The sequence below is a fragment of the Ipomoea triloba genome, chromosome 16 (genome assembly GCF_003576645.1).
Source record: "Ipomoea triloba cultivar NCNSP0323 chromosome 16, ASM357664v1".
In the NCBI taxonomy this organism is placed as follows: Eukaryota; Viridiplantae; Streptophyta; class Magnoliopsida; order Solanales; family Convolvulaceae; genus Ipomoea; species Ipomoea triloba.
Window position 1 is genome coordinate 16076390 of NC_044931.1, and position 638 is coordinate 16077027.

The 638-nt window shown below is 33.9% G+C and overlaps 1 long non-coding RNA gene across 1 annotated transcript; it reads right to left on the reverse strand.

Annotated features, from left to right (window-relative positions):
- Positions 1-135: 135 nt before the first annotated feature.
- On the reverse strand, positions 136-624 carry LOC116007974. The gene is made up of 2 exons (XR_004095392.1): positions 397-624; positions 136-262 (listed from the first exon to the last, which is right to left on the reverse strand). It is a non-coding gene; the product is annotated as an uncharacterized LOC116007974 (long non-coding RNA).
- Positions 625-638: the final 14 nt, after the last annotated feature.

The window sequence follows — 638 nt, forward strand, 5'->3', positions numbered from 1 at the left end:
TGCAGTGACCAAAATGAAAGTCCATCAAAAACATATAAACGAATCCATGCCTCGAAAACGTTGGAATAATGCAACAGGCAAATGTTTTAATTACATAGTTAAAGCAAAATCTTGACATGCAGTCTGACTTGAGGCTTTGTGGTCCAATTTTTTTTTATCTCCAATCCCTTTTATTTCCATCATCCAATTGATTCCATCCATATCCAAATGGTATAAAAACCACTCATGTATAATTGCTCTGATCAAGTTAAATTGTACCCATCTACACAAACAAAGCAAATAAAAGCTCTTTTTTTTTTTATTTTTCTTTTTTTGAGTAAAAGACTTAATTCATTAAATCAGCAGCAAGGAAATCAACAAGAAAAAGGGGAGGGATATCAAATCATTCCCCGCAACCTGACGCAGAAACGGCTTCCCTAGCAACAGTATGGGCAACACGATTTGCAAATCGCTTAACAAAATAGAAGCGCACACCATCAATAGTGGAAGCAACTCCTTTAACATCGTCAACAATAAATCCAAATGCAGAATTTGAACACAGTCACTACATTTTAAGCATAAAAACAAAGTTAAATATGAGATAAACTAAGACCAAATATGAACTTGAAGTCATCTTTTTAATCATTCAGTGGAACTTT